Source organism: Culicoides brevitarsis, chromosome 1 (genome assembly GCF_036172545.1).
Source record: "Culicoides brevitarsis isolate CSIRO-B50_1 chromosome 1, AGI_CSIRO_Cbre_v1, whole genome shotgun sequence".
NCBI classification, from domain to species: domain Eukaryota; kingdom Metazoa; phylum Arthropoda; class Insecta; order Diptera; family Ceratopogonidae; genus Culicoides; species Culicoides brevitarsis.
Genome location: NC_087085.1, coordinates 6,828,864 through 6,844,462, shown reverse-complemented (window position 1 = coordinate 6,844,462; position 15,599 = coordinate 6,828,864). Strand labels below are relative to the sequence as shown.

The 15,599-nt window shown below is 26.6% G+C and overlaps 1 protein-coding gene across 1 annotated transcript in view; it reads left to right on the top strand.

The window, feature by feature from the left end:
• Positions 1-3,889: 3,889 nt before the first annotated feature.
• LOC134827133 (leucine-rich repeats and immunoglobulin-like domains protein 1) overlaps positions 3,890-15,599 on the top strand; it is a 39,870-nt gene continuing 28,160 nt past the window's right edge. The window contains exon 1 of the mRNA XM_063839682.1: positions 3,890-3,907. The gene's annotated coding sequence lies outside the window, so the exon portion shown is untranslated. The remainder of the gene's footprint in view (positions 3,908-15,599) is intronic.

Here is a 15,599-nt window from a genome sequence, read left to right as displayed (position 1 = left end):
AGGAAAGTCTAATTTTGCCTCTAATATCGATTCGATGCATGTGTTTTTATTATTTATTATTGAGTTAATTTCAATTCATTAAACAAGAAGCGCTCAATGGCTGTCTATCTTCTACATTCAAGTAAGACAAGCAGCAGATATTAATTATTATAACGGAGGCAAGGCAAAGAAGATTACCTAATTGATTGTCACAAATTTAATAATAAACTGTTCACTGAGCTTTTTAAGACTCTTACGCACTTAGCTCGAAGTCATCCGTTGATACTGTGTAAAATGTCGAAACAAAAAAAAGTTTTACCAAAAATACATTAGATAGCAGTTAGTTTGCTATGTTGGTTTATTCGTCGGTTTTTCATGTTAAGTGGCTTTTTTGTGTGTGTTGACGTTCGCATCAAAAACTTTTTGTTGTTTGGCAAAAAAGGGGAGAATCGCACGAGTTTTGTTGCATTGCTGCGAGCAGCTTTAATAAACACATTATTAAAGCCGTCAAATAAGTCAATCATGTTATTCGATTAAAATACATCGAAAAAATAACTGGTTTTGTTCCCTCTCTCTACTTAATGTTGCTTTAATGCAGAAAACAAACAAAGTGTCGGAACAAACAGACATATTTGACGGTAACTTGTTTTCGCGTGGCATGGCACTTTTTGAATTAGATGTCAAAAAACGCGAATATTAGAACTATTCGAAACAACAGGCACCGGAGATAGAAGAGATTTATTCAGGTCGTTGTACGACACAAGCGTGGTTGTTAAATAATGATCAATTATTTACACATACGAGTCAACTGGATTTCTGTTGTAATGTAACTAACTTAGGACGATACAAATTTTTTTTTATGTTTTTGTCCCAAAAAAAATTGAAAAATTTCAAAAGTCGAAAATCCTATGGGGCAAAATAAAAAAAAAAGTTGAAAATTTCATGAAAATTGGTCTTTTTCCATATTTTTTCAAGAAATTTTCAAAAAATTTAAAAAATATTTTCAATTTTCAAGAATTTTTGTATTAAAAAACGAAATTTAACATTAATTTTCTTCTCTAAAAATTATTTTAAAAAAATTATTTCTTAAATTTTTTTGACAGTTATTATTATAAATTTTTTTTTTTAAATTTTTAACTTAAATAAAATTTTTTAAATTTTTTTACTACAAATCAAAAAATTTTCATTAATTTAAAAATTTTAAAATTTTTTATTTCAAAAAAACGAAAAAATTTGTTTTTTAATTTTAAAAATTTTTATTTCAAATTAATTTTTTTTTAAATAATTTTTTCATTAAAATATTTTTACAAAGTTTTTAAAATTTTTGGACACAAAATAAAATTTTATTCTTTTTTTGATATTTTTTACATTGATATTTTTATATTTAAAGTTGCTTTAAATTGAAAAAAATTAATATCATAAAAAATAACTGTAAAAATTTTTTTGAAAAATAATTTCAGTAATTTTTATGAAAATTATTTTTAAAAAAAATAAATTTTTCAATACAAAAATTTAATAATTGAAAATTTTTCTTGAAATATTTCAAAAATTATGAAAATAATGGTCCTTTGATCAAAAATTGTTAAAATTTTATATAAAAAGGTATTTCAAATTTTTTTTTATTTTGCCCCATTTTGAAGAAAAAAATCTTTTGAGACAAAAACATTGAAAAAAATTGAAACGGCCTAACTTACTCACTGTAATAAATAATATCCTCTATAGCGTTCAATCAATCAATCATATTATCTAAACGTCTATTATTTATACACGAAATATGCTTGTTATCAATATTTACTTTATCACAGTCACCCGTTCCTACATGCTGCACTCATTGGCGTTCTCGGTAATGCTATGAATAATTCATTATCAAAAGCAAGTCAAGTTTTAAATGAAACCATTTATCTAATATAACAATCGTATAGATGACACATTTACGTTATTCTGTTATCATTTGATATGAAAATGACGAGCGACGCTTGAAAACTTAATTTGTAACGACGTAAAATTTTAATGATTACTTGAAATGCATCTGGACTTCGTTTGATTATAATTTGCGTTATCACAAGAGCACATTCCTCGTCAAACTACTTCTTTCAAGTATGTATTAAGTTACACCTTTTACTTTGTCTCTATGTTCCTCTTCTTCTTGTTCTTTTGTCGAGAAACACAAGCCATTAACAGGCATCGTCGTTATAGAGAAAAGTTTATTTATTATCCTTTAATGCACTTTGCACTGACACCGATTTCCATTAACACCGTAGCACAATGGAAAAGAGTTCTTGTTCCTCGAGAGCGAGAAACGACACATTATTGCTGTCATTTTCTCACGTAAGTTGATAGCACTCAGCCCGTTCTCTTGTAGAAATATGACAAAATATGCAATTTCCTAACATCTTGAACGAAAAGAAAGGATTCACGTCTCAACAGAAACAAGAAGAAAAAATAAAAAAAGATAAAAAGAAAAGTTTCTGTAATAATGAAAAGGAAGTAATATCTCTTTGACATCACTTATGCGGCGTATAAAATATTGAAACTTTATCGTTCTCATCCTTTTTACAAAATACGCTCGTAATTAACTACATTTCGTTCCCAAACAAACATCACGTGAATCGGCTTTTCACTGTAATTGATTTAACAATTAAACATTCCCGAATTCAAATTGAATCATGAATAATTCAATTCGAGCACATTCATACAAAATTTTGGGAAATTCCAATCTCCTACTAACCTAATATACTGATTAGAGAGAGAAATTTAATTACTGCGTCAAACCACTGACTGACCATTTTCTATTCAAAATTCCATAGACACAACGGGACTCTCCTCATTACATTCCATCCCAAAAATTTTATTGTGATTGATTTTACGGAAAATTTTATAATTATAGCTTGTAGCAGTTTTATTTAATTATCGATATATTTTACACAACAAACAATGCCTCCTTTAAAGCGATAAAATTTTGATTTTTCATAACACACAAAAACTCGCCAATTTTGTTTCAATTTGTATTTTTGCAATGTACGACGACTAATTTCCATAAATTTAATTCAAAATGCATTTTTATCGTTCTCACTCGTTTCGTTAAAATTGGAGTGCAATTTTTCTGTGCCAACATTCGATTTTTATTTTTTTTACAAAACAATTTATGATTTTTTTTCTCAATTCCAATTCAAATGTCCATGTAATAGAATTTATTATCCATATTTAATGCGTAAAACAGTCGAAGGTTGGGAAATTGTTGTGTCAATCGATATTTTAAACAAAATAAAATTTTTCCCGAAATGTTTAAAATTTTTGTCTCATACAACGAAACACGCAAGTGCACGACGATGTAAATTAAAAATAAAACGAATTAACAAAATTAACAAATTAAAGATCTGTACTTTAATTTAATGGTTGTCATCATCATTTAAAGCGGATAAAAAAGTACGTAACAAAGTTCATTTCGTGTCTTTTAGCTATATACGAATGTTAACTTGCACTGTACTACAGTCAGATGCTGATAATAAAAACCAGTTGGAATTCTGTGCGATTGTACAGAAAGAAATAATAATAATAAGACTCGTTCGTGAAGCAGGCAGGCAAACACAGAGAGTGAAGGAGCGAGCGAGTAAATGCTATACACTACTGTGGTTAGTTGATTAACTTCCTGTAATTATATAGGTGATTTTTGTGCAAATCTCACAGTTTCTGCACGTTCCCATTTTTATTCGTTTTCTCTCGTTCTCTATCTCCTTTTATTCGTTTTATTTTTATTTCAGTTTTTTTTTCTTACAGATAAAAATAACCTGCAACATTGTGACCGTATTAAAGAAGAAACTGCATTTTTGAAAAAGCCACATATACATAAAGAAAAACAGAGCATTAAGAATTAACAAACATTTATTTAAAATTTCAGTCCAGTTTGTGAAACCACAGAAAGCTTTTAGTTTGTGTTTTTTAATTACAGAATCCTAAACGGGTTCTTTAATACCGTAATGTGGATAATTCTTAAGGAAAAAATACGTAATTATATCGGTAATAATTAAAATTCGTTCTATTAACATTTTTACATTAAATTTTTTGTCCAAAATTTTTGAAAAATGGGGGGGGGGCAAAAATAACCGTCAAAAATTTTTTTTAGCAAGAAAATTACAAAATAATTTTTAGGAAATTTAATGAAATTTTTGTTTTTTTTTTACTTTTTTACATTGAAGTTAATAAAAATTCATTTAAAATTTTTTTAGTTAAAATTTCGATTAACTTCAAAAATTTTTTAAAACAAAAATTCAATAATTTTTATAAAATTAAAAATAAAAATTTATGTTGAAATTTGATTTTTAAGACAAAATTGAAAAATTTTCTTAAAAATGTAAAAATTATGGAAATACACCAAAAATCGGTAATTTTCGATGAAATTTTTAACTTTTTTTTTTATTTTGCCCCATTGGATTTTCGAATTTAAAATGGGGCATCGGACAAAACTATTAAGTTTCATTTGGAGCGGCCTGAATAAAACTTTTGAATTTTTATAAAAATTTCGAAATTTTTCGATATTTGTAACAAAATTTTTGAGCAATTTTTTAGACAAATTTTAAATAATTTTTCATAAAATCAAAAAATAAATTAATAAAAATTCATTAAAATAATTCATTCTCAAAAATTTTGTTAAAAATATTGAAAAATTTTTGAAATTTCTTTAAAAATTCAAAAATTTTACGTAAAAATTTTAATAGAACGCATTATTTTTTTTCCATAAGAATTATGTACATTACGGTATTACGAGTTTTTCAATGACATTTTCCGTAGCTGGATTAACAAATCAACGACAAACAACAATTTTGATGGCTCATGGGGATGCATGTGCGGTGTTATTAAACATCACTCAACTAAACACACAAACGCAACTTTGGAAAATTAATGAAATTTTTCATCCATCCAGGCCTTACATGGTTCGCCAAAATAACCACAAATATCACAAAATTATTGTTATTCTGTTTTATCTCTCTGCGCTATATGCATAGAGCGTCACATTACTCATAACGTCGTTCGTTCATTCGTTAACCAATTGCACAATTATGTGTTTTATATTTGTACGGATCTCATCTACCTTTGCTTCGTTTGCTCTGATATTCACACTAAATTCAATGAACTAGCAAATTAATTTGGTAAACATTTGCATTTCATAAATTGAACCGTACCGTACACGACGATTATCTACCTTAAATTATTATTTTCTACGAAATTTGTGAAGCAAAATGATAATGACAATGATAAATTTGATAGTTTTAAAGGTACAAAAGGTTGATCGAAAATAGTACAGCAAAATTTGACCCATAAATGATTTGCTCTCTTTGTGTTTCGTCGTTGCATAACCAACATTTGTTATTAAAATATAACTCAAACTCATTGTTAGTGAAAGGATGTTGTTACATTTTTTCTTTCAGATATAAGTGTTATTGTAAAAAGCGAAAAATATAAACTTTTACAAGCAAAAAGTACAAAAAAAAAATTGAACCTACCGCAGCAAGCATTCTCTCTATATTACATAAGCTGCGAATAGTAGTTTTTATTTTCTTCTCCGCAAAAGCTGTTACAACTTCACACAAAAAAGAAAACAATAATATCAAATGTAAATAAATACTTACATTTTTCGAGACAAGTAAGCGTTCCAACAATAAAAAAAAGAGTGTTCGAATAGAAAAAAAACATCTGCGATATTCTCCCGACTTGACTTGACTTTCTTGCCAATAGTACGACAAAGAGCGTATAACGAGTTGTAGTTCCAAGAGATTGAATGTTTTCATACAACACAACACTATATACTTCAGTTGTCGTCGTCGTCGTCTTTTGTTACACAATAATAACAATAATACCGATAAAAATGGATCTCGTCATGACAAGAGTTCATGACACCGTACTTATAGCTCTTTAATGTCTAATATAATAATATGTAGCAGTTTATTTTTTCCTCCTTCTTTTTCTCTTTGCTACTCGGTTGCTGAAGTTGTCATGCAAGAGGCAAAATTTTCTTTGTTACAAGAATGGTGTATTTGCAAAATAACGAGGAAAAAACGTCTATTGATAGATGATAAGAGAAAACGTAAAAACAGGAAAATTTAGTTGTATACTATTCTAAGCGAAAAAAAAAGCATTACATACATAAGTATTTCAAGAGACATTCTTATTATTCGTAAAGTATAGAAAATGTTATAAAAAGGGACAAAATGTAATTAATGAATGCAAGGTTTACGAAGGTACCGAGAAAAAATGTTTGTTATTACAAAGCGACAAAAAAATAATTTGAATTAGCAAACAAATTCGAATTGAAGTATATTTTTGTAGTTTTTCGTTTTGAGGGTTTTTGAAAAAATGATTTCTGAATATGGATTCTGAACTGATATATCAAAAATTTTGATGAAAGAAAATTCCGTATTTTTTACGGATTTTTTTACGTATTTTCATATTTATCAATTTTCAAGCTATACAACCATTTATAAACAATTTTTGCAATTTCAGAATTAAAATCATGCAAAATTAAAAAATGTAATTTTTTGTCATTTTCATTAAACTTCGTTAGGCCAAATTTTCCGATGTTTTTGTCCCAAAACATTTTTTTCAAAATGGGGGGGGGGGCAAAATAAAAAAAAAAGTTTTGAAATACTTTTTCATACAAAATGACCAAATTTAAACAATTTTTGGTCCTTTATGAAAATTTTGATTTTTTTATGGTATACACATTAATATTAGGTAATTTAAAATTAATCTGAAGGTATTTCAAGTTAAAAATTTGACAAAAAAATATCATAGAAAAACTGTCAAAAATTTTTAAAAAATATTTTTTTTGAAAATATTTTTGAGAATTAATTTTTTATGTCAAATTTCTTTTTTCAGTACAAAAATTCTTGAAAATCGAAATTATTTTAAAAATTTTTAGAAAAATTATGGAAAATGGCCAAAAAACGGTCAATTTTGATGAAATTTTTAACTTTTTTTTTTTTTGCCCCATTGGTTTTTCGACTTTTGAAATGGGGCATGGGACAAAAACATAGAAAAAAATTTGGAGCGGCCTTAATAATTTTATCAAATTTTCGATTTTTTATAATAAAACCCAGAAACAAAATAGTAAATATATGGAACATATACTACAAAAATGTTTAAAAGGGCTTTCAAACAAGAAAAATATCACAAAATTGTAGTTACAGCCTTATCTCAAATGGATATCCAAATGGTAACGGAGACACACCTAAATAGGTTAAAAGTTTATTTCTATGTGACAAGTTTATGCTTTACTTTTTTTACGGAAAAATACAAGATCCGTTGAAATGTCAGTCGACGAGATGACGATTGAAACGAAAATTATGTTGTTGTTTTTAAAAGCAAATGGCAGAAATACACAAAGAAAATGGCCCGAAGTAACTTTGACATTTACGATCATCCAGGCTATATGCTGAATCCCAACTAAAATTGTACAAAACTGAGGAGAAAAGTAAGATAAAAGTCATAAAATCAATTTAAAACAATTTTCAAAACATAAAGTTTTGTCCTTGTTTTGCCGTATGCCATTGATGTTCCCTTAGCTGGCATTTGTACATATACATACATATTTACTATTATCCGAATGAACTGAAGTGAAGTGAACAAGAAACGGATTTATACTTTATTTTTTAATATCTTGTTATTTAAAATCCAATTGACTATCATCATCTCGAACGTCTACTGTGAGTTGAGCAATCCATAGAAAAGGGTGAAAATTATTTATTTTGAGCCTTATTCATTCAAGTAGTGAACACTCGAAGCTAAAATGAAAAAGTTTTTGGCACCTTTTTAAGTGAAAATCATAAATATATACAAGTTTTGCACACCGAAGTGAACTAAACATTGAACAATATTTTACAGAAAATTAAATTATCAGCTTATCTTCTCCTCTTCGCTACTACTACCTGCTTGCATTATTGATGTTGTAATTTTATTTTGCAGTCATCACTATTTGCTTTGCTTGTTCTGATAGGATTTAATTAAACTTTTTGTTGTTACGATATTTGTTTTGAGAATTAATAATAAACCGATAAATTTGTCGGTTTGACATGCTATAAGAAAACTTTTTTTCATAATTTTTCTCAACTCTCATAAAATATTTTTTTAATTTTTATTTGTTTCATTATACGTTTCGCTTATCAGCGCAAAACCAAAAGCCCGTTATCGATCCAAAAGCAAGAAATGAACAAGAATTTAATGATGATTCAGCTGAAAATAATAGAATGTTAACTTTCGTACTCTATCTATAAATATTTTCTTGCTTTGCCACAGTATCCAATGTTCTGAGCAGAAATATAATTTTTGTACAAATTTAATCTCTATAACATTAAACAAATATACAGAAGTTACTTGTGATACTCCCTCGTGACATTCAGAGACGGGAAATGGAAAGTTGGCTTTTTGTCATGGTTAGTTATCATAATCTGTCGTCACTGAAAATAAATCTTCTTTTTTGTGCTGCCATCAGTTTTTCAGACGATAGGGGCTCTACTCACACCAAATTCCATTTAATAATAGTAGAGAAAGTAGAAATTTAACACAAAGCAAGATATAACATTTAATTAGGTGATCATTTAGAAGGTTATTTGTAACGCAATCTCATGCTAATTTTTACTCTGCGTTCGTAAGAACAGTAGAGATTACTGTGTTCCTTTTGATTATAAAATTGGGGAGGATTATGTGGTGATGATAATGGTTTATTTTATAAATATAAGTTTTTGTGGATTATATGGTGTGTAGTTAAATACTGTTTTAATATATTTTTCATGTTCCGAGCTCTTCTTCCTTTTGCATGCTATAGCGTGAACAAGACTAAAAAGCAATTTGTCACACACAAACACGGTAAAAATACATGAAAAAAAAACGAGAGAATAACAAATCGTCACATAAACGCCTATAAATATGAACAATAATATTATTAAAAGGTCGTCGCATGTTTACCAAAGAATGCCCAACCTTATACAATCAATCTTCCGAACAATCTTCACTTGTTATTACTTTTATTATTATAATGTAACATGTTCACATGCTAACACGATTTGCCCATCGCACAGAGGCAGTTAATGGATTCTTTCATCACTTCTGCGTTGTATATCAATAAAAATTGGCTCATTTAGTTTTAGTTGTCAACGGGTCTCCTCAGTCTATTTATCAGAAATTCAACAATAAACAATAGTAAACGGTGTTACATAAGACTTTTGCAAAAAAATTTAAGGAGACTAAACTTTCAAATAATACATAAAGTAATAATAAAAATCGTGCACATAGATGTTTATCGGGATTTTGACTTGAATTGACTTAAAAACGTCTATAAATACATTAAAATGCATTACATGAAGCGGAGTAAAAAAAGGTTATAGTTTGTAAATTTGTACATACTCAAAATATATTTAAGGCCGCTCCAATTTTTTTTTGAATTTTTTGTCACAAAAACTTTTTTTATAAAATGGGGGACAAAAAAAAAGATTTGAAATAGTTTTTCATACAAAATGACAAATATTCAATGAATTTTTGACAGTTGAAATATTTTGTTGTTTTTAAAACATTTATAATTAAATTTTAAAATATATCAATTTATTTTACAAATAATTTAAAAACATTTTTTTAAAAAATAAATTTAGGCAAAAAATTTTTTGAAAAATTTTTGAAAAAAAATTAAAAATTCAAAATTAATTTTAAAATTTCATTTTTTTCATTAAATAAATAATTTATTATTGAAAATATTTTTTTTCGCAATAAAAAATTATTAATTTAATTTTAATAATTTTTTTTGAAACTTTTTAAATATTTTAATTTATTTTAATTTAAATAATTATTTTTTTAATTAGGTATGGAATAAAAAATAAAAAAAAATAATTTTTAATTGTTTCAATTTTTCAAGTTTCCCGCACTTTCCAGTTCAATTCAAGATATATAAATAATTTTTTGTTTAAAATTGATTTTAAAGGAATTAAAAAAATGAAAATTAATTTTTCATAAAAAAATAATATTTAAATTTTGAAAACATTACCTCGAAAAAATATTTTTAGAGAAGAAATTTTTTGTAAAAATATCATTTTCAATACAAAATTTTAAAAAAGTTAAATTTTTTTAAAAATTCCTTGAAAAATTATTTTAAAAAACCAAAAACGGTAATTTTTTATGATATTTTTAACTTTTTTTTGGATTCTCGACTTTTGAAATAGGGCATGGGACAAAAATTTCAAAAAAAAAAAATTGGAACGGCCTAATATGAAAAAAAAACGTTGAGTTATGAAATAGTTTCCATTCCAATTTTAGTTTTTTTTTTCGATAGTCATTCTTGTCTGCTTGTTAAATAAATAAGGAAACTTGTAATTGATCTTCGGAATAAATACTACTACAAAAGACTTGAAACGTCATCATCGTGACAAATTTCGACTTTCATGTCCTGACTTCGTGTTAGACAAACATTAACTGAACAATAAAAGTTCTTTAGAGGCACAAAAAAGAGATAAAATTATGCGGGTCAGTCAATCATAAACGTATCGTGGTTTGGTTATGCTTAAGGAATGTCAGTTTTTATATTTTTTTATAACATAAAAACATCCAACAAAACGACACTCATGTACCTTATAACAAAACGCATAATATGTATCAATCTTGACTTTAATTTCTCACTACACACAGCGAATCAAAAAAAAAAAAAAAAGAATGATAGCGAACACATGTATCGCTATTACATTAATATGAAATATAATGAACTGCCTGCTTCGCAGTAGAGGACAGCGAAGAACGGAGACAAACACACAATTACATGCTGTGCTCCATTTCAGTATATTTAATAATAATGGAATGGAGCGTTCATTGCACTTTTATGTTATTCCTTCATTCATGTACCTCATTTTTTCTTCGTATTATTTTTTTTTTTTTTTTTTCTTGAAAGAATAACGACAACGGAGACAACGAAAAAAAAAGTATGAAAAAATTGTGTAAGATGATGGTCATGATTATGACTGGCAAAAGATGAGTGAAGCGGATAACTTGTTTTATATTATTAATGCTTTAATTTTTCTACGTTTAATTTAACAACGCACTTACTAACCATACCATCATCATCATGAGTGCTGTGAAGAATATTCACTGAAGATGAATGAAATGAAGTGAAATGGAGGAAATTGTAATATAAATGCAATTTATGACAAGAAATAAAATTGCAAGAAGAAAAACGCTTTTTGAAATGGATGACATGATTATAAAAACACTTACATATATTGAATGTATAAAGCCAAAAATGAAAATTTCATTAAGGCCGCTCCAAATGAAAATCAAAAATAAAGTCCAAAATTTTTGAAATAAAATGGGGGGGGGCAAAATAAAAAAAAAAAATTTTGAAATACTTTTTTCATACAAAATGACAAATTTTTATCAATTTTTGGTCTTTAAATTCATAGTTTTTCAAGACATTTTTTTAAAATTTACTTTAAAATTTTTCAATATTTAAAAAATTTATTTAAAAAATTTCATATTAAAAATTAAAAAAAAAAAAATTCATAAAAAATAACTGTCAAAAAATTTTGAAAAAAAAAATTTTTTTTATGAAAAATTTTTTGAAGTTTTTTTATGAAAATTTAATTTTTCAATTTTTAACTTTAAATGATCTAAAATCAATTTTTAATTTGAAAATTTTTCAAAAATTTTTAAAAAACAAAAAAACGTTTTAAAAATTATGAAAATACACCAAAAATCGTTAATTTTTGGTATGAAATTTTTAACTTTTTTTTTTTATTTTGACTCCCATTTTATTTTTTAAATATTTTGGACTTTATTTTTGATTTTCATTTGGAGCGGCCTAAATGCAAAATTTGGAAATCAAATTTTTTTGTTGCTTTTTGTATAAAACGCAAACTCACTTCACGACAAACACATAAAAAATATAAAGAAGAAGCAGTGGTTTATATTTACACACAACTACATTTTATTTACCTTTGCACACATTTTAAATCAGTTGATCTCTTTCTTAATATTTATTTTTCTTTTTATTTTATTTTATTATTATATGGTCTTTCTTGGATTAACTTTTTCCGTTCGAGTGTACATAAATTTTGTTTTAACGTTTTATTTCATTTCTCAAAGCACTTCGTTCTCTCTCTCAGACTCTTGCAGTACGAAAATAAAAAAAAAAAAGATGAAATGATATACCTTTTGCACACGATTGTTTCTTTCGTTTCGTGTCTGTTTAGCTGACTGCGTGTATTTTAAAATATAACAAATAATACTCGAAGCTTTCTCACCTGACTATTTATTTGCCAAGGCAAGGCTTGCAACATTGTTCACATGTTAAATGTTAAGATTTATGTTACGAATATATGTTTAAGGTTTTTTCGTTGTTGTTGTTCGGATTTCATTCAGCTAAGCTAGCTAGCACGAATTGTTGGCAAGGTAAAGGTATGAAGAGAATTATGTATGGAAAGAGGAAGGAATACATTACAATATATTTACTATAAAATAATTTTTTTTTTTTAGAAAAGACCGACGAATACGACGCAACGTAACAAATATGTATCAAATATGTTCTCTACCACTGAATAGCAAAATACAGTATTAAACAGCAAGCAAAGTGATAAGGGTCAAGAAACTAATAAATTTTATTTTTAATTTTGCCTGCATAGTCGATATCTGTGAAAATCTTCTTCCCTCATTAAACAGCAAATTTACTACTTATTTTAAGTTGTGTTTAAGAATTATGTGGAAAGTCTCAATTAGAACACTTTACTTCATACGAACGAGGCGACGATAAAATACTATCAAAGAAAATGCAATAAAAACTAAACAAAAGGAAATTATCCAATCTAACATCTTAGAAGAAAAAAGTCTTGTCTGGCAAAGTACAAAAAGAAAAGGCACGCATTGCATTTATCTTCGCTCATCTCAGGAAAGGAAAGAAGAAAAAAAGAAATTTTATACACAACAGCAAGCACTATCATCATCATTATTATTATTAATGGTCATATTATGTACTCTTTTGTTTGCAAATTAAATGGCACAGTTGTCGTTTTTCAACGCAACTTACTACAAGGCATAAACTACGAGAGACACAACAAAATAGAAAGATAATAACAATCATTCAAATAATTTTCGCAATAAAATATACAATTTTGTAGTATATACAATGAACATTTTTACCTTATTTTCCAAAACAGACAGATTTCTTGTTGTCTCTGATACCCTCGGGACGAAACTTGAGATACGTAATGGACCGTGTCTTACACAAATTATGATTCCCATGACAATATTTGAAGCAATCCCATTGACAGAAAGGTGTTTCGAAGAAATTTTTTTTTGTCGAAGTCATCGTGCTTGTTGTCAGTAATTAAATATGACACATCATTTTTGTGTCTTTTATTCCCTCATAATTTTCATACACACGCAAATGTTCATATTTTCGTTAACAAATTTATATTTGAGGAAGAATGATATATATCTAACAAGAAACGACTAATTTATTACTTAACTCTCCATATCCAAGTTTACATCTAGCATGAGAGAGAGACAAAATTACTACATCATTATTTTCAGATAATTAAGTCTGTAGTAATTTATATCGTTAATTATTTTTTTGTTCTTCTCTAATGTGTAAAAATTAATGACCAAAATGATCCAACAAACGTAAAAATATTCCATTTCATGTCAAGTTTAGGAATTTAATTCAGTAAAAAAAACTTTTTAAGTAAATAATATTCTTTTATGTATAAAAAAGTAATAAAGTTAATGTTCCTTCAATACACAGAACTTTTCTATGCTATATTTGACTTTAATTATTTGCGTTGTTGTACTTCCATTAATATAATTATTTATTTTTATTTTATCATGAATACACATCAGACATCAATAAATTAATTTAATAATAATAAAATACAACAACCCAATAAAATTTTGATATAAATTCAATTTGGTTCGGTGATAAAAACGTGTGTAAATATTTTTTTTATCCGAAAAATGTAACAAATTATTATGAATTTTATGCATCGCGATAACAAGTTTTTGGCAGTAAATATTCAAAAATTTAATTGGATTAATTATGATTTTGTTTTGCGGACGACATGAAAACACAACGACGTGATTGTAAATGACGTTATTGACTCACCAATTGATGCGTGTGATACTAATGGCGAAATGTGATATGTGCTTGAAAATATAAGTGCGCAACTCACTTTACTTTTAAGCAAGCAACTACTATCCGTCGAAGCACTCATAAATACTCTTGACTTACATAACATTCATACATTATGGAAATAAGTTTTTGAAGAGGCAGATAGATTACAAAATTGTGGTTGAGATTGTAATTTCCGCAAGTATCAATAAAAAAAAAAATCAAAATATTTAATAAAAAAAAATTTTTTTTTTGAAAATTTGGAAAAAAAAAATTTTTTTTTCGTCAATAGCCTCCCCATGAAACTTGTCCTGAACAAGTTTTTTAATCAAAAAAAAAAAATTTTTAATTTTAGTTTATATTATTTTAAAATTTCGTCAAACGTTAAGAAAAATTCCCATGAAACTTGTTATTTCCCCCCCCCCTTCCCAGAAAATCCTCATGGGACTGAAAAAAAAATTTTTTAATCAAAAAAAAAAAAAAAAAAAATTTTTCAAACGCCTTCCCATGAAACTTGAAAATCAAAAATATGTTTTTCAAAATTTTTTTTTTGAAAATTTGGAAAAAATAAATTTATCTCTTCGTCAAACGCCTTCCCATAAAACATGTCCTGAACGATGTTTTTCATAAAAAAAAAAAAAAAAATTTTTTTTGAAAATTTGGAAAAAAAAAATTTATCTCTTCGTAAAACGCCTTCCCATGAAACTTGTCCTGAACAAGTTTTTTAATAAAAAAAAAAAAAAAAAAAAATTGAAAATTTGGAAAAAAAAAATTTTTTCTCTTCGTCAAACGCCTTCCCATGAAACTTGTCCTGAACAAGTTTTTTAATCAAAAAAAAAAAAAATAAAAATCGACAGCTTTTATAATTTCTGAATGTAATAATGATAATAACTGATGAAAAAATGATGATGATAACATAAAAATAAACAATATTATATGACATGAGAAATGATATTGGAAAATTATTGTTATTATTTTAACCATTTATACAAATTTTTTTCTTTCGGTTTTTCTTACTCGGGTAAATATTTGAACAAATAACTGCTTTTTTGAAGTGTCATGCTTTTGGGCGGATTTGCATATTATTTAAAATATGTTACAAAAGACAACGTCTTCTTCTTCTTCTTTTTATTTGCATTACATATTGTAAAGAATGTTGATGTGCCGTTAAATCGACAACTACGCTTTTTGCAAAGTCATTTGATGGCTTCATTCATCGGTTCGCATCGCAGAAAGGGAAAGAGAAAAGTTCTTCTTGCCGATCGATCATTAATGCATTTATAAGGCTATAGAAATTATTTATAATGAAACTCGTCAACAATACACTTTTTATTCGTTTCATAATTTAAATATGTTTACCGCAAACAAAATATAAAAAATCAATTTATGATATGATATTTTTGCATGGCCTCATAATAGCATGCAGTGCGCGTTGTTTTTTCTGCAAACAACGTATCAGTAGGTAGAGATCATGTTTTATGATAAAATAATA